Source organism: Vidua chalybeata, chromosome 10, assembly GCF_026979565.1.
Source record: "Vidua chalybeata isolate OUT-0048 chromosome 10, bVidCha1 merged haplotype, whole genome shotgun sequence".
NCBI lineage: Eukaryota > Metazoa > Chordata > Aves > Passeriformes > Viduidae > Vidua > Vidua chalybeata.
The window spans coordinates 22,370,979-22,388,827 of record NC_071539.1 but is presented as its reverse complement, the minus strand read 5'-3'; the positions used below and the strand labels follow the sequence as shown (position 1 = coordinate 22,388,827).

The 17,849-nt window shown below is 44.9% G+C and overlaps 1 protein-coding gene and 1 long non-coding RNA gene across 3 annotated transcripts in view; one reads left to right on the top strand and one right to left on the bottom strand.

Annotated features, from left to right (window-relative positions):
* HS6ST1 (heparan sulfate 6-O-sulfotransferase 1) overlaps nucleotides 1–17,849 on the top strand; it is a 187,978-nt gene that overhangs the window by 155,911 nt on the left and 14,218 nt on the right. The gene's annotated exons all lie outside the window — the stretch shown is intronic.
* LOC128792811 (uncharacterized) lies at nucleotides 451–16,596 on the bottom strand. The gene is made up of 4 exons (XR_008432566.1): nucleotides 16,201–16,596; nucleotides 13,775–13,867; nucleotides 3,649–3,875; nucleotides 451–709 (listed from the first exon to the last, which is right to left on the bottom strand). It is a non-coding gene; the product is annotated as an uncharacterized LOC128792811 (long non-coding RNA).

The window sequence follows — 17,849 nt, the reverse complement described above, 5'->3', positions numbered from 1 at the left end:
TGGTAAATGACCCGCAAAGGCTCCCATTTTTCTGTGCTGTCCTGGACTCAGCATGAGGATGAAGCAGGATGAAGGCACAAAGGGATGTCCTGGAGTCTCTCTCTCTGAGGGTCCCTGGGTCTGGTCTTGCCCAGCTTTCCCACTCAGTCCCTGTCTGACAGCAAGGCACATCCTACCCGGGCTGTCAGGCTGGGGGTGCTCTCAAAGGGCTGTTTTCATCTGCTGATGGTGTGCTTTAAAGAGGAAGAGTCAGGGAAACCTGCTCGCTACCGATAGGAAGTAGGGCCAGTTGTCATGAATTCTTGTCTGTCATGGCCTCAATTTATCTATTAATTTACTCCAAATTCCTCATTTTTCATTGTTTATTTACAAGCTGCTGCTCTGAAGTTTTGCTGTGCTCTCTAGGGACCACTTGATGTGTGGCATCACTGGAGGCTCTTGCTTATCCTGCACTTGTCTCCATGATCATGCTGGCTTCCAGAAAGGGCTGTGTGCTCCAAGACCTGCAGAGAGCAGCCTTTCCCGACCCCAATTCCAAATGTCACCATCCAGGGATTTCCTGTGCATGCTCCAGAAAAGAATCCTCTACATTTCCATTGGAAGCAGGCTGTGAGTGTAGATGTGAATCCTAGCAGAGCCAGACTCCCACCTTCAGCAGAGCCCCCCTGACCGAGCAGGGGGGCAGAGCTTACAGGGCAGGTGTGACACCCTGAAACAAGAGAGCAGGAATTGTTTTCATTCAGACAAACTGCACCCTGATTTGTCTGTTGCTGGCCTGGCTATCCATACCCCCAGCTCTTCAGACCTGCCTGTTTGACCTAGCAGCTCAAGGTGAGCAGGTTCTTAGCCAGGAGTGACACAAGTAAGATTTTTTTTTTTTTTTTTGTGATGCTGCTTTATTTTCCAAGGTTTGCAGCCTGACAGCCTGAGGCAGTTATTAGACAAGGATGCTTGACTAAATCAGAGTCCAGGATTATTCCACTCTGGGGTTACCATGTCAAGTGCTGCTGCTCGCAACAGTAGTTTGAAGGATTTAACTTCTTAATATCCCCAGTTACCCAGGGAGTGAGTTGTACTCGTGGAAGTGCTTGCTCATGCAGAACTCTGTGTGATTTTATGTCTGTGATTACACCACACTCCAGACAGAGTGGAGGAGGTCAATAGGGCAAGTTTAACTAATGGGTACAGAGAAAAGGTTATGAGAAGATTCTTACAACATTTTTGATACCTAGGAAAAATTCTGCTCCTCCTCCCAAGCCTGTCCCTGTGGAAAGAGCATCTGTGGGAGTTGAGGAATTCTGTCTGTAAACCCACAAGGCTTCTCCACAGCAGTCTGCTCTGGCATGCAGGGATTTAAGGTGCCTGGGTGTGATTCTGAGCCCAAAGAGCCCGCCTTAGCCAAGATGACACATTTGAAAGTGAACTCAAACTGTGTGAAAAGCACCACAACTGACAGCAGTGGAGATCAGGGACAAGGAAAATAATTTCATCAGCATTTTCGTTGACTTGAACACTCTAGGTCTGACAGTTGTCATCTTCTTCAGTATTACTTACTGGGTTTGCATTTCATGTAGAAAAGAAAAAATAGACAAAGAGGAAAACACATTTAGGAAAAAAGAGTAAAAACCTCTCAGGCAGGGAAACAGTGATGGGGGAGAGAAAGGGGGGCTTGGCCTGTGTCACAGCACTGCCAGAGCAGTCCACACTTGGAGGGACAATGGGCACACTCATTTGTGTCACAGAGCTTTGAAAAAAGCATGTGTTTATGGAGGAAAGTCCTCTCTAAAAGTGAGAGTGCAATTATCTTTATGAGATTGTAGCTTGGGGGACAGCTGCATACTGACCTTCCCTCCTCCCAGCCAGCCAAATTAAAATCATCAAAGCTGATCTTTGCAAGAGCCTCTGGGCTACTGAGCTTCCTGACTTGGAGCAGCAGCAGGAGCTGGGCCCCAGGTTTCCTCAGAAGGTACCTCTGCTGCCTCCCAGCTGACCCAGTGTGCCAGCTGGGCACATCTACCCCTCCATGGGTATTGGGGAAATGCTGCTCGTGGCCTCCACGCTGAGAGTTTGCCCTCTGGACTGGAGAGGAAATGATTTACACACAGACAGCTGAGCATTAACTGCTTCCCTCTACTGTTTTGTTCTAGTCTGGTTTATAAACAAGTGACCTAAAATTAAAGTCACTGCCCCACACTTGCCACCTTGCAAGAATTTTGTACCCAAGGAATACTTGGTTCCAGAATTTTGGCTCGTTTTTCCAGACCTTCTCCCAAACATAGCTCTTGCTAAAATAGGAGCTGCCACTGCTAGTCAGCAAAGTCCTGTATTCATCTAGTTCCTGACACACATTAGTGGCTGCTAGATGATAATGAGGTTTTGTTCATTACCCTCCTCCATCTGATTAGAATTCCTGATCCAGAAGCCAAATGCTGCAACATCTCATTTTCAGTCCTGAGCAATTTCAAGTCCTTGTTTCTCTGCGTAGCAGAATGTGAAATTTGTCCAGAATATCCCTGTCAGTATTTCCATCATTATGGTTGCTTCATTTGTACTCTTTTTGAGAAGGTCGATCTGTTTGCTGAGATGGGATCAGTTTATGAGCACTTTTTATACTCAAGCAGCAGCATGACACTCATCCTAACAGCACCTGAAGGGGGTCAGCAATCCTAACAATATCTGAAGGGATATTAGTGGGGTCTGGTGCCATGGGTCTCCTCTTGAGAAGTACTATAGGTACACAACAAGTATCCACCAGGAACTGTGACTACATCCCCTGCAGCTCTGAGTGTAGCATTCACTCTCCCTCTTCAGCCCTGGTACCCACAGCTGGAGAAGGCAGAAAACAAATAGGGGAGGATTCCTTGGGAAATTAAGTGAAAGAAAAAGACTGGAAACCAGGCCTCCAGAAGAAGCTGATGGAGCACAATTTGTTGGGTTCAACCCAAAGTCTAAAGGGCCGTTGATTGGCAGTCTGGAAAGAGAACAGCAGGCTGGCAGAAGACTAATAGACTAAAGACAGATGAAGCTGGACAAACATGGGCTGAGGATTGTAGAAAACTCACTGGATTGTACTAGGCTGAGCACTGCTGGCAATTGTTCAATTGAAGTAAGATTATTTCAAGAATACATGCTGAATTCAGAGAAAAGCAAAGTCTCAAAAACCCAATGGCTCCTGTAATTCAGAAGTCAAAATTGCAATAATCTTTTGTGGTTTTACTTTTGGTGAATGGCAGTGAGATGGACAGGTTCCTGCTTCCACAGTGATTTGGTCAGAAAATGAAAATCAGTGTGTCACTTGATGCTGAAGAGCTTTCTCCCCTTGTTTTCCAAGGCAGAAAGACCTTTTTGCTTTGATTGGTGAGTTTTCTTTCCTGCCATATGCATCGTATGAAAATATGTATGAAAATATAAAATAAATGAAAGTATAAAATAATATGAAAATATAAAACCAAAGCTTTTCATTGGAGCTAAACCCCAGTTGCTGGTGTTTGCTTGATGTGAGAAATTGGACATGCATTTACTGATTTAATGTCAGTGAGCTCTCAAAGAGAAAAGTAAACTAGTTGACAGAGTAAACATTAGCATTGAAGTACAAGTAGGCTATTTAACATAGGAAAATTGTCTAAATCTTGATAGCTCCTCATTTACCTGATGAAAAAAGTGATGGGGCAGGTGATCATTTCAGCAGGGCAGGTCTTGGCAAGGAAGGCAAAGAGATGAAAAGGCAAATAAATGACTCAGTGTTGTGGAACCCCAGAGGGGCACGAACTTCAGCACAGGTTTGAGTCCTCTTGATTCACCACAATTCCTGCTGTTCACTCTTGCAACCAGAAAGTGCTTCTGGAATCCCAGCAGGAAGGGGAATGGGCAGAGTCCTGAAAAGGAAGGAGAATCTAGGAATTACACAGCGGCAGCATTTCCAGAAGCAGACAAGTAATTTGGGCGACCAAGCTGGTGTGAGTAACATTCTTCTCGTAGATGGTTTTATGGTGTTGCCATCTTTCTATTCAAAAAATTGCCTTTTGTTCAACCTGGTGCTCTCACTATAACACCCACCTCCTTCAGCTGCAAAACTGGCACAAAGAAGGGGATTGAAACCCCCAAGCAGGCCCTCAGTTTATCAGTGTAAAGGCTGAGAGATACTGCTGCATTATCTGAGCCAAAAAATACTTACTAGAGCGTTACACCAGCAATCCAAGGCTGTTCTTAATGTGCACCATATCAAGGGTTAAATGAACTGGAAAGCTCATAGAAAAAAAGCTCATACAGTGCAGGTTTTGTTTATACTGAAATGTTCCCATATGTTTCAGTTAATGCAGAACATAATTGGGTCTGCCTTGGAATGGAGACATTTTTCTTACACAATTTATCCATTAACCATGTGTGTGGGAGAGTCCACCAGAAATAGCTTCGTTTCCATTTTAGCCAAAAACCCACAGTGCAAATCTCCTCCCTTCTCTCTTCTCCTTGTTGCACTCGTCCTCCTCTCTCAAATGTTCTGCCTTGCTTCAGAGAAATAACCTTGAGGAACAAACATGAGGTAAAATAGGTCTGCCCTAAATTAGCTCTCAGTTAATGTATTTCCTGGCTCAATTTGCTGAGCAGCTCACATAGCACATGGACATTCCTAAATTAGAAAATCATACATATAAAAGTTTTCTTGTGTTTTTGTGTGTATGTTCTTTCAAGGTCAGGATTTCTGGTTTTGATTTTAGTACAGGAAAGAATTGTGCTTGACATAATTACATCCTTCTGCCTGCTTTATTATTATTTGGATAAACAAGCTACTGATTTGAGGGAGAGAAAAGTCTAGAAGGTGTTTGAGGTCTTTATTTCCTTTTGCTTTGGTAAACTTTCAGTAATTTAGCTTGTCTAATTTGCTGCTGGAAACTTGCTTCTGGGAGTGCTCATACCTGAGAGAGATCAAAATTAGTGAGCTGCAAGAAAAATTTCAGTAATGAGATGAGAAGCAGGGAAAATTTGGCATTGTTTGCTTTTTGTGTGTGAGAATGTGACCAAAAAGCAGAAGGAATATTGATTGTCTGAAAGCAAGCAGTGAATGGAGCTCAGAGCTGTCTGTGGTGTGATCAGTGAGCTCTCCATCAGGCCGTGGTGGGCTGTATTTCACCCTCCACTGCCCTTCCAGGTGCAGACACCAGGCTGGTGCTGCTCCCTGTGACTCTCAGTGGTGCTGGGGCAGGGATTTTACAGCAGTGCAAGTGATCCCTGAATTCCCATCCCAGCAGAGGGGAGCCCTGTTCTGTCCTGGAGTCGTGTTGTGGCACTTTCAGGGAGCTGGAGTTGGTTTCTCTGCACGCTGCCACTGATCCCCTGGTGCTTTATTGTCCCACAGGAGCCCTGGAAACCTAAGCCAACCTTTGTACCACTGCCAGTTACTGCTGCCATAAGGCAGATTTGTGTTCAGAGGCATTCAGGAGCTCCTCTGCCCTTTCTGGAGCTGTACCACATGTTCCTTGCCTGCACTCTAGGATGTGCCACAGTGCCTGGGGGCAGAGCAGGTTGGTGATGACTGAGTTTCAGGCATACAAATGTTTTATACCAAATTACAGTCCCCTGAGCAATTGTTTCTGTGGCATTTTAAGCCACTGGGTTATCAGTGAATGAAGACTCGTGCTGGTGATGAGAAAAAGCCCACGTTAGATTTGGAGGGAGGTCAGTTTTCTTCCCTGGAATCCAACCTGACAAAGCAGTTGCCCTGGAAGAGGCTCTCCGAGTTCCTCCTGGTGTTCATGCACACAGGTAAATAGGTATTTTTTGGTTGAGCTGTTTATGGAGGAGCTCAGTCACTTTAGTTGGCATGTAGAAATAACCTAGTCTCATTAGTTTCATGGTTTTGTAAAGCTTCCTTTGTCCTGTACTAACTCCCTTGCCAGGTGCCTGCTCTTAGTTCCACATCATACTTGTAGTTAGCATTTGCTTATCTTTACAAATACCTGTCATGAGACACATCTGCAAGTCAGCAGCCATGACAGGGAACGCACTCTGTGTGAATTTATCACTAAATTGGTGCATTTCATAGCTCTCTTTCAAAGGGGCAGAGACCACAGGGAGCTCTGCTACTGCTGGGGGTGGGAGGGCTTCTGCTTGAGGGTCTCTGCATTTTTGTTTGTAGATATTTACCGTCCTTTTCCCTTCTAATTAGCACAATTCCCCCCTGCCTAGCACTCCCCGTTGCTTAAGTCTTTCCCTGCCACTGTGTAGTCTGGTCCACTGCACCCATGTGCTTACAACCCTTAGGGTCATCCAGAATTCATACTATAGGAGAGAAATTGCCAGCTAAGAGAGAGAGAACTGTAACTGTGCAGGAGGCAGAGTGATAAATGAGTTTCTAGAAGGAGGCAGTGAGAGGATATTAGTTTTTAACAGCTTCTGGAAGTCCTAAAATAGAGCAGAACTGGGCCACAACTAACAGAAATGGAGACTGCTCGCTGAGGAACAGAGGCATGGCTATTGGAGGGAAGGAGCTTTGGCAGAGGACTCCTCCCACAGCTTTCCTGTAGTTACTGGAGTGAATGACTTGGAGCTGGAAGGATCCTGGGCTGCCCTGCCAGAGTACTTGGAGTTAAGCAGAATGAGGTCAGCTTAATGTGCTGGAATTTTTCAGCCAGTCCAGTGGTTTTCCAGGGGCCCGAGTCAAATTTTCTGAATGCATGACTCTGGCAATTCATAAATGTTTTGGCCTTTATAGCCATCAGCCACAGTGTAAAACCCACTTTGCATATGCATGTGCATGTGGGAATCCCAGCCAGTAAATGCCACAAGGATGGACTGACAGACTGGTGCTTCCATGGGAGAGCACGGACTGAACTGAGAGAAGTTTCTGCTAAGGCTTTTATTCTCTACCTTCTAGCTTCTTAGTGAATTAGCAAGGGAAAAGTTTGGTTTTCTTGGTGCTGCTGAACAGCTGGGAGACCCCAGTGCTTGTGCCAAAGGCAATGAGATCAGCAAGAGTCCCAGGTGACAAACTGGGCACACAAGGTTGACATTGTGATAATGGCAAATAAGACACAATTCTGAGGAGAAAACAGTGTTTGGCTCCCTAAACAAGGCTTGACAATATTTTTTTTTTCCCTCAAATTGTCCTTCCAAAGGATGTTTGATGCTGCTTCTGTTCAGGGGATGAGATATGTGTGGCAATTCCTTATAGCCTGATCCCTTTATCCTGCTAACAGGGTACCTGCCTGGAGCAGCCCACAGCTCTCCTCCAGCCCATTGAAAACACAGCACAGGGTGGCTGGGGCATCTCTGAACAAACTGGTTATCCCACCTGGATTAGAGTTCCTGCATCTGCTGGTGTAGACATAGCCTGAGGGAACTGTGGGGATACAGAAGGCAAAGTAGCTCCAGCTGATTTTCAAAAGATTTCTTTGAGCATGGATTGGGAAGGGTCCACACGTCCTCAGTTGTTGGTTTTCAATCTATTCAACTATTTTCAACCTATTTCCGTATTCCAATCCTTATAAATGTTTTTCAGCCTATTAGCTTTTGCCACACAATACTACTATTATTTCTAACATCAATCACCTATATTTTTTCCCACATAGTCCTACTACAATACATCTTTCACAATTCTATTTCTCTAAAATATCTAGTCTTTTTATAAGACGTATTTTAAAACTCATTGAAACTTATTTCTAACTCAGTCTCTCTCTCAACAATACCATCTCTATTCCATGGCCTTCCTAAATCAGCACACCTTATCTCAGTGTTTACATACACATAGACAAGACTGTGTGATCTTTCTGTCAGGTTTTAAGAATTCTTTACAAATCCATTTCTCACACTCAGTTAAACATATCTGCCCTTTTTTGTCCTAGCTGTTCCTTTCTGAGAAAGGCATCCAAACAACATGGAGATCCAAGTTCCTCTTTACCTACAGATTATTCTTCTAAATAAGGGTTTGGGCATAAAAGGCAGGATCAGGTGTTACAATTGTAGGATCAATTGTTATAATGTGTAATGGTGAAATCATTTTTGTCTGCCCCTCTTCCACAGATTTTACTGGTTTTCTCTTTTACTCTGCTCTTGTCACTGCTGCTCCCCAGCAAGGGTCACCAGCAGGCTGCAAATCCTCACAGGCTTCTCCCCCCACGTTTCCTCATGTGTCCTCCCCTAGCAGTTGTCACTCTTTCCTAAGAGAACTCATACACAGCATTTGCTTTGTCTTCAAGGAAAGCCTTTGGCAGACAGGCAGGTGAAGTGTGATCCAAAATCCCTAAGAGCCAGTGCAGATCTTTCCTCTGAGTTCAGTGAGCTTTGCATTGTGCCCTAATGGAATGAAAACTTGGCAGAAGAATGAACAGACTAGCTGTGACTTAAGTCAGGGAAAAAGATTCCAGCAAACCAATGGTGGCTGGAAAAGCTTGAGCTGAGTGCGGGAGGCCAAGCACAGGAAGGAACAGAGAGGTCAGCACTGGTGCCCAGAAAAACACTGGTAATGACAGGAGTTCTCTGTCAGAGTTATGGGCTTGTTCAGTCAATTAAAAGTGACAATCGACCTCTGAGGTGTTCAGCTTTCAGCCTGCAGCAAGGCTGGGTGTGTTTGTAATTCACCTCTGTTAATGGTGATCATTTGAAAAATTCATCGTCACACTTTCTCACACTGGAATCGGTGCAGCTTTTAAGTAAGACCTGTGAAAACCTTATCCACAGAAAGAAAAAGGTCAGATTACAGTAAATACATTTTTAAAAATAAAACTTTTGGATGATGATGTGTGTAGCTAACCTCACCCAAATATTCACCCCAAAAAGAACCAGTCATGTCATTTGCAGCCTAGCTTATCCCCTCCTGCACAAACTAGTGTTAAAAGAGAAAATGTCTAATATATTTCATTTCCCCTCTTCAAAAGGGAAGCCCTTTGTTTTACCACCAGATTGACCTGATGGTGTACTCGAGGCTGATATGTCTTAAGTAATTTTACAAATTTAATCTAACAAATGTAATCAAATTTAAACTTAACAAATGTAATCACAATTCATCTCAAGCTCCTCTTTTCTTGTCTTCCTTCCTTGTCTTCCCTACTCTGTCGTCTGGATCATTCTGAGTTTTTTCTCCCAGAGTATTTCGCTACTCTTAAAGGCTTAGACAGATGAGAGTTTGTGGTTAAAGAAATTCCATGTATTCACTGGGGATAGATGAAAGCTTATATAGAGCTATCAGTTGTCAAGGATAACTGGTAACATTCTTGTGAGGGGAAAGGGTAGCAAAAGCTATTGAAGAGTCTTTGGGTTAGAAAAATTGGAATGTGATTCATAAATCTGCCATCCATCATCTTCAGTTCCCTGTCTCAAGGCTCACAGCAGCCTTTAGAGGCTCCTTGATGATGAGGGCAGGACACAGTGCTGGGTATGGGACTTTGGCACCCAGTTTCTGTCAGTGCCATCAGAAGCCTCATCTGTAAAGTTCTGTGTGTTCATGGTGATAAGGGGCACTTTGCTCTTCTATGGAAATAATCTCCATTTTCTCTGAGACCAAATGCTCTAGAAAGAGGAGAAAACAGTCATGATTTCATGTAAACTCCTCACAAAATAAAATATCATTGTTTTCAAGGTCACATGCACAGCACAGGTATTGCATGAAATGTGTTGACGTTTTGTTGTAATTAATTTCAATCCCTGGTTGAATTCCAGGTTGCCATTCAGGAAAGTGATCTCACATTGTAATGGACTTGAGCATGTACTTTTTGGACTTTTGGAACAGTGTGAAGACTTGTCCCAAAAATACAGCAATAAGGGGAATCTTCCTTTGCATTTGAAACACAATGTAATATGTATGATGCACATTCCCATAAATAACAAGAAAAAATGGAGTTCCTCTGAGTCAGAACAAAGACATGAGACTTAGGAGATAGAAACACATCCAGAATCACACATCTGGAGTTGAATGACTAGAAACAGTTTTAGAATTTAAAGTTGAGTTTGAGTGTCTGCAATTTGCCACGCTTTTCTCTGTTGTTTCCCCCACTATTTTCTTGCTTTTGGTTAGTTACACTTTCTTTGATCAATCCTTCCCTATGTGCTTGCTCACCAGAGGGATGGGATGAGTCTTGGAGGAGAGTCTTGCTCCAGCCCCTCAGGAGCTCTCCCCTCCATGCTCTCACCTGTGAGGTATTCCCAGGCTAGTGCTCAAAAAGGGACCATTCTGAAGCTCTGATTTTGAAACCTGACTCATCCTTGGGTTCCAAACTTTTTTTCAAGGCAGGTCAGCTGCCTTCTATTGGCTTTTGAAGCAAAATAAAATAGACTTTTCCAGTCCTTCAGTGGCAAAGGAGGACTAAAGTTGAGTGGGACATTGCAGTGCTGGTGCAGCCACATCTCCACTGCCTTCACTGGCATGAAGAGACACAGACAGCAGGAAAGTGTTCCTGCTCCTGGGCACATGGCCAGGGCTGCCTTGGCCAGGTGGGAAGGTGCTGGGCACTTCAGGTACGTTTGCAGACAGTGAGGAACTGACTTTCACATGACATCAAAGGCTGGAGTCTAAATCTGTTGGTTTCAAGCTGAATTCCAGCTCTTCAGCAATGCTGCAACTTCCCAGGGGCACTCCCTACTTCTGAGAGGAAGGGGAGCAGACCCTTCTATAGTGCAGAGGTCTCTGCTGTGGATCAGAACTAACTGCCAAGAGGAAAATCCTGAAGTGGGTCCTGAAAATGTCTGAACTGACAGCTGAGACTCAGGCATAGCTGTCTGTCTGAAAGAGCAGTTCTGTCCTTTGATGTTCTTGTGCTTGATTACAGAGGACTGTGCAGCAAGGACAGCAGAGGCTCCAACTGGCAGAAATATTTAAAGATCTCTTGAGAAGGAAGGGTCATTATCCAGAGGAGGTGAGCTTTGCAGGATGGAGGAGACCAAAACCAGGCATAGCACCTGGAGGGAGACTCGAGGAGGACAGCTACCTGTCGGATGCAGCCATAAAGAGAAATTCCCAGTTGTCTTTAATTAAGCCTCCTCCTGTCCCATCAGAGGGAAATGGGTCCCTTGGCAGTAACAGAAGGGAAGTCAGTCAGTACCTCTGCTGTTAATTTAGTGTCCTCCTGGGACAGATGGAGAATATCACTGTGCATGGTTTGATAACAGGCATCATCCCACAAGGAGGTTCTGGCTCTTCACAGTACCTCTGAAAGCGCCCTGAGCCTCATCCAGAGGCCCTGGAGCATGCCCTGAGCAAAGAGGACAGGAATTGGGAGAAGTACCATCTCAGCCCCAGCTGGTACCTGCTACCAAAGGTCTGTCAAGCAGTGATGGAAAAACCATGCAGCATCTGCTTTCCAGAGGAGAGCCGTGCTTGTGAGCCACAGTGTGCAAGGGCTGGAATCTCTTGGTTAAAACACATGTCGCAAGAAATGAGCAAAACCTAAACAGTTTACACAGAGGTAAAGCATCTGCTGATCGCTGCTATACACAGGCAAAATGAGGCTCTGTTTGAAAATGGCCTCATTTTGCCCCTGGTGCCTTTTTTTGTACAGTGGAATAACTGATGCCTCAACAGGCAGCAAGCTCCATTACTTATGTTTCCTCTGTGCATTTTCTTTCCCAAACAATGTTTGCTGCCCCAAGAGCCTAATTATCACCTAAGAGATGTTAACAGCCAGATCATTGGAACTTGGAAAAGGTTTTGGTCAAATACAAACAAGATGTAGTTTGTATTTTGGTGCCCTGTATTCCAGGAGCAGCTGGTCTCCTGAGGTAGGAAAGTGTGGACTAAGTTAATGAATTTAAATATGCTTCTGCTAGATCTTTTAGTCATGAATGTAATTGCATCTGGTAGTCCTTATAATTTTTAAATCTAGAGGATGTGATTGGATTTCTTTTTCCTTTTTTTTTTTTTTTTTTTTTTAATCATTTTCAAATCTGTCACTGCTGTTCCTCCCTTTGTGGAATTCTGCAGAAGGAACTCCTTGTCTTCCCAGAGTGAATCTTTACTGTATTAATTATTTCAGTATCAATTTTCTGCATTAGCAGACCCCTTCTGTCCCTCTCCACAACTGCTTCTGCCTTTTTTGTGTCTGGCATAAGGAGCACACACAGGTAGTAACAGGTACACCAAGCCTGAGCATGGAGTGGGAGGAATTTACCTTTGGAATTCACCGCTGATGCATACATACCTTTCGTGCCAGCTCTGGCACTTGTCTCCAGGCTGACTGGAATAACAGGATGCACAAGCATCAGCCCAGCTTTCAGAAAGATTAACAAGGGAAGTTTGAAGCCCAATATTCGTGTCCCACTGGTGACTTGAGAGTGTTTCTAGTGTTTGAGCTAACTGGTAATAAAAAACATCACCAGGTTAAATGGAGCAGACAAAGGAAGCAGTGCTGGCAGTTCTGTGATGCTGAAAGCTTTCCAGATCTCTTGCTTTTGCACACATCCTCTCTTTAGGATGAAAAAAAAAATGCAATACACGGAGCTGAGATCCCCCAGAGTACTGAAAGAAACGGATTGCAATGGCCCTGCTACCTTCCAGCTCCCATTGGCAAAATATTCAAAGAAAAGATAAATTATTATGTGAAGAGACAGGCAGGGGATTGAATGACTCAAAGCTGTGGGATATGGAGCCTCATATAACAAGATCACCAGCTCTTATTCACCCCAGGTTGGTGGTACCTGAAAGCCTCTCCAAGCTCAGCAGTTTGCCAGAGTATCTGAAAGAGCTAATGGCCCCAGTCCAGCAGATCCCAGTGGGCAAAGACTTAGCACAGCATGCTCCAGGGATGTGGATTGCCACACACCTGCCTCAGAATTTACCAAACACAAGAAAGTTTTTCTCCGTGATAATTGTTTTCACAGGGAGACAGAGCACATGCCTGCACTCAAACTGTGGTTATTTCAGTGGAGCTGTGCTGATAAACCCTTTTTGGGAAGGAACTCACACTGGCAAGGATCCTCTGCTCCATAATTTAACCCATTTCCCCAGACAGAATAAGCCATACCCACCACCACATGGATATTGCTACCCACAACTTTTTGCTGGCATTGCTGTTTGGCCGGCAATGCTCTCTTATTATTCACTTCTCACACTACAGCTATGCCAGCAAAACTCTTCCATGCTACCTGAGCTTACGAGGGAGAAAACACCTGCGTACATCTGTTAAAGGTGGTGTTTCTCAGTCAGGCCTGAAGCAGAGACTTCAGCAAAAGGCTCAGTCGGTGCACAATTAGAACCTCCCGAGGCAGCCCCCGGGGCTGCGTGTTCTGGTGCCGCATCCCCCGCAGGCAGAGGGCACTCGGGGCCAGCAGGGAATGGCTGTGACACTGGAGGTGTAAACGCCCGGGGCAGGGGCTGCCGGAGCCTCGGGAGGAAGGCTGGGCGAGCAGAGGGTTGCCGTAGGAGGATGCTCTGTGCCGGCTCATGCCAGCAGAGGTGCGGGCGGTACCCGGCCGGTGACTTCACGGGACTCCAGCGTGGCACACGGGCATCGCTGCCGCCAGTGGAGATGGAAACAGCCCCAGTTACCAGTTCCCGGGACTTAGAGTGTAAGACACGGCAAATCCCAGCAGAAGGGAAGTGCTGGCGAGAGGAGCTGGCTGTCCCTCCCTGCCGGAGCCAGTCCGTGGCAGGCAGGTGCCATCTAGTGGGAACGGGGCACAGCCGGGGTCCCCCTGCGCTGCGGTGTCCGGGCATTCCCGGGCTGCAGCAGGAGCAGCACAGTCCCACTGGGCACTTCCTCTGGGTTTCTTTGGGCAGAAGGCTTTCCCAAGTAGAAAGAAGCACTTCGGGAGATGCAGCATATGCTTTTAAGCACATAATTAGGCTTACCTGCAGTAGAGCTGCAGAGGAATTTGGCAGCCTTTTGGCCAGCTGGAACACCTCTGGAGTCCTTCACATGGGAGATGAGGGAATAATTTTGGCCTGTGTTTAAATAAAAAAAAGTCTTTCAATGATCTGTTAATCAAAAATCAGATTCTTAAAATCACATTCAACACATTGCTGCTTTTCTGGTATTCACAAGTGTTGCTGCTAACCACAGGGCAAGGAATCCCATTAAGCACCCTTAGAAGAACCCAAGGTTTGTCAGGGCAAAATATCCCTTCTTCACAATGCAGGGCTGCTGTCTGTGAAATACCCACTTGATATTTCATAACTTTCTCAGCCTCACAATGCACAGGTCTGAGGGATCACCCAGCAGAGAAATCCTGAGGCTGCTGACGTTTTGTAGCCTCAAATGTGCATGTGAAGTCCCAAACCACGAGGCTGATTTGTGCTTCCTGTGCGTGCAACTGAGGGGAAACAAAGAGGGTTCCTGTGATTAGAAATAGCTTTGCTGTTCTTGCACCTCTCTCGGCAGCGCCAGGGACCGGTCACTGTCAGAGACAGGATGCTGGCTGGCCAGGACAGATCAGTGATGGATTTGGAGCAGCCCTTTCCAGCACTGCTCAGTTAATGAATTTTGCAGTCTTTGTTAGCTTCCTCAGCATGGCGATTCACTTAGGAGAGAAATTGTTTCTGTGAGCTAGACCATCACTCTGACAATTCCTGTTGGGTATGTCTGTGTGCCTGCTCCAAATGAGCAGTGGCTGCTGAGGCTGGCAGGAAGCACTCGAGCTGTTTGGGATAAAATACCCACACTTTGTGCTTTGCATGTTGCATATTCTCCTTTTCTTTAGCAAGCAGTTTTAACCAAAGTGTTAATTGCAAGCCAGCTAACGCTGCATTGTTTCCAGGCTCAAGCAAAAGGAGTTCAAACCCAGAATCAAACCTACTGTTTTCAGATCAATAATTTGTGAAAAATGAGTAATGATGCCCATGCAGTCTCCCGTGGTGCTGTAGGGCAGGGCTGATGTTGGTTACAGAGAACATAATGAGCAGCCCTCTGTCTTCATGGGGCTGAGCCCCCCCCCCCTGCCCAGCCTGGCTCTGGTGGTGATTTTAAGAGCCAAATCCCAGCAATTGTTTCCTTGGGGCTGACTGGAGGCAGTGCCACATGCAGAATTTGGGCTTCTTGATGCTGGCAAGGCCTGAGATTTCACTGCACACCCTTTGATGTATTTGTTGCATAGAGCTTTCAGTAATGTCTTGATTTCCCAGGAAATGATGTGTTTCAGACAGAAGCCAGGCAGCTTGTTACTCCTGCCAGCTGGCAGGGGGGTGGGTGTGTGCATATAGATATTTGGTGTTTAATAATTGAAACTGGATGTATCAAGGTTGGCAGCATGTCTTTCAGCTTTAAAGACAGGGTATTGTTAGAGGAAAATGGGATGGTTTTTTGTGCCCAAGACAAATTTTTCTTCCCCAGCTAATCTTGGTGTCTGCAGCTGCTGTGTCAATATCTCCTCCTGAAAGGCAGGGAATGAACTTCTGAACATCTGTAACAGCTACATTAAGTGGTGTGGTTTATTGTAGAATTATGGATGATGATGGCTGGGTTACTAAACTGTAAATCAGTCAAAGCATTTTGATGATATTCTAGATCATGAGAAAGAGACTCATGCAGGAAGAGACAGTGATTTATTGCACCAACTGGTAACACATTCAGCCCCAGTCATTTTTATTTATCATGACTTTGAAAAGATTTCAACCCTTGATTAAAGCACATCTTAAAAAATCTGTAATGATGATAAAATTTTGCTGTAATGAAAATTGACACTCCTGAACTGTAATTTCTGGTGATAGGAAAGTGAAGAATAAGGAACTTAAGATACACAAACTTCACACTAAATTAGTTGAACAATTGCCTTTGTTTAATTGTCTTTTACGAGCAAATGAAGGGTGCTTTTCTCTTTTCATCCTTAAATCTGTTCCTTTGAAAGCATCTCACACTATCTGTAGTTTTGAGCCATGGAACCCGGGATTTTGAATGCTTAGCAAGTCATCCATTTCCGAGGCATTAGCAACACAGACAGGATTTATTTCAATCTCTGCATATGATTCTTTGATCTGGGGCTTACTTAAGTGCATTCCAGTGCAATTAATTAGGAAAACAGTATAAGACAGTGGCAACTCCAAGTGATCTTAAATGTAAAAGTGACTGATTAGTAGCTCTGCTTTCTTGAGGTTTATCTTTTGCTGCTTAACAACATCTGCTCTTCCTGAGCAAGGGAGAGTCAGTTAATTGAGGAGAGGGAGCTTTGGTGCTCTTTGCAAGCCACTAGCATGACTATTCACAAGAAAATCCATGCGAGAACCTCCCCCAGCACTGATTTTAGGAAGGAGCTGGGTAAATGGGATTAGGACCAGTCCCCTACCTGATGCTGTGAGGTGTGTGGCAGGACGCAGCTCACGCTGACTGCTTTGCAGGGCAGCACTTGTTCCCTTTTTCTGGCAGCCCTGTGTGGCTTGCAGAGCTCCTTGGAATCCAGTCCTTGCACTGGACCTGCTTTCAGGGGTGGATTCTGCTGCTGATGGTATTTTCTTCCTTAGAATGTCTTGTTTCTGGATGTTGGCTGGCTGGCTGAAAGTTACAGTGTTTACTTGTATGTTCAGGATTTGTCAGTCTGGTTTAAAAATCCTCTGCATCTCCACTCCGTTTCCAGAGTCTTCCTACTCAGATCAATAAAAGTGGCCGTCCATCAGGTTTTGATTGGAACAGGATTGATCAATGAGCAGCTCAGGGGTGCAGTGCTGCAGCTGCCTGACACAGATATTGCCTCCCTTTGCCAGGGAATTCAATTGTCCTGCACAAGCAATCAGTATCTGCTCCTCTGACTACTCTTGCTCCCTTCATCTTCCTCTATAGTTTCTTTATAATTTCATCTTCTTCAAGGAGCCATATTTCCTATCATGCTGTTGCATTTTCCTTGAATCTTTTTTGAATCTCACAGCCACTGGAGCTCTCTGTGATTCACAGAAGAGAAGCTGACTTGCAGTTCAAAAGAAAATGCAAATTCTAGCCTATCTGCTTTATTTACAGCTGTTTCAAATAAATATCTTTCCATATTGCATAGTTACATCAGCTTTGTCTTTGCTCTAGATCAACTTGCTTCTGGTTTTCTTTTTTCTGTTTGGCAATATCCCGGTCATTCTTCCTTCTGCATCCTGAAGTGTGCAGGCATCAGATGCAGAAATAATGCTTTGTCAGTTAAAGTATTCAATTGTTTTATTCCTTGCATCCATCTTGACACCTGGGGAGGCTAAATCCCTGGCATTCACTCTCTTCCCAGGACAAAGCATGAAGCTCCAGAGATTTCTGTGCAGAACCAGTGCAGCTCAGCCCCAATGACACAGACTTGGCAGCCTGCACTGGCAGTGTGTTAGGGGACAGCACTGGAGCTGGAATGAGGCCCCAAATGCTTTCCACTTATCTAGTGGTGGGGTGAAAACTGCTATCCTATGCTACATGTGCAGTGGACATTGATCTCTGGCATAGAGATGAAAAGTTCAGTGTCTCATTGCAAATGTATCATTACTCTTCAGGGATTGATTTGTTACTTGCTTGGTTCTAATGTGGCCACACACAGGAAGATACTAAAAAAAAAATAAAAAGCAAAACATTTCTAGCAAATATTTTATAGTAAATATGTGTGTAATGTGTTACTGACTTCTCTGTGTTTTGTAATGCCAAAATCAATGTAACTGAAAGTCTCCATGACAGAACCAGTAAGTGAAGGGAGTGAAATTTTTTCTTTCAGAGAATGGCCATGTTTTTCCCTCCTGAAGCTTCCTACCTTGCTGACAGCAGGGGCAATAATCGAAGCAAAGGAATGCAAAGAATAAGCACAGGTTGCAGTCCACCTTTCTGCCATCTGTTCCCTGCCAGCACTGATGTAATCCCTCTGGCACTGAAACTTCCCTCTGCCATCTGTCAGCATTCCGACGTGCTATCGATTAGGGGGGTTGCTGAGGTCACTGAGGAATCACAACAACCCTCCCAGAACTTGGGAAAGGTCCTAAATCA